Raw genomic sequence first — 1,050 nt, forward strand, 5'->3', positions numbered from 1 at the left:
AACCCTTTTCTTCAAATGTGTCCAAAGGTTTTCAATAGGGTTCAGGTCCGGACTACACGAAGGCCAATCTAGGACGGTGACCATTTTGTCCTGAAACCATTGCTTTGTAGCCCGCGCAGTATGTTTAGGATCATTATCCTGTTGATAAATCCACGTAATGGGCATGTTGGCATCAGCATATGGTAACATCACGTTGTCCATGATTGTTCTGTACTTGAACTGGTCCATGCGTCCATCTATTTTGTAAATAGGACCAACACCACGCCACGACATGACACCCCAAATCATTATGTTGCCGCCACCATGTTTTAATGTTGATTTAGTATATCTAGGGTACAGCTCCTTGCATTTTGGTCTGCGGACATAGCTTTTCCCGTCTGAAGAAACTCTATTTATTTTCGTCTCGTCCGAAAATAGTACCCTTTTCCACTCGTTTGCGGTCCAGTGACGGTATTTTCTGGCAAACTCTAATCGCTTTCTTCGATTGCGTTCGGAAAGTAACGGCTTTTTCCTGGAAACTCTTCCAAAGAGTCCTGCTTCGCTTAATCGTCTTTTTATGGTATCCACAGCTGGCGCTCTATCATTTTCTCCGAAAACTGCAACTCGTATTTGATTTGCCGTCTTGTGGGGATCCTTTTTCGACTCGCGCACAATCAACTCGTCCTCCCGCTCAGTCGTTTTTCGTGGCCTCTTCTTCCGTGGGACTTTCATTGTGGTTTTATTTTTGTTGAAATGTTGGACTGCATTGAAAGCCGTCCGTTTTGAAATTTTTAGGGCATTTGCAATGTCACCGTAAGATTTCCCATCCTGACGCATCTGCACGATAATAGAACTAGTTTCCTCGCTACACGATTTGCGCTTACCCATTTTATTTTCAACTAAAACTATTAAGTTCATTGCAAATAAACAATTTTAGTAAAAATATAAAAAGACTCTTACCGTAAATTAATTAATTCGCAAAAATTTGTAAGAATTTTACTTGCGTTGCTAATTAAATGCACGATACCTTTAGTCGAGTTTGCATAAAAATTGCAATTATTTCAGAATAAC

Source organism: Rhagoletis pomonella, unplaced genomic scaffold (genome assembly GCF_013731165.1).
Source record: "Rhagoletis pomonella isolate Grant_MI unplaced genomic scaffold, Rhpom_1.0 Rhpom_scaffold_00002, whole genome shotgun sequence".
Taxonomy (NCBI): Eukaryota; Metazoa; Arthropoda; class Insecta; order Diptera; family Tephritidae; genus Rhagoletis; species Rhagoletis pomonella.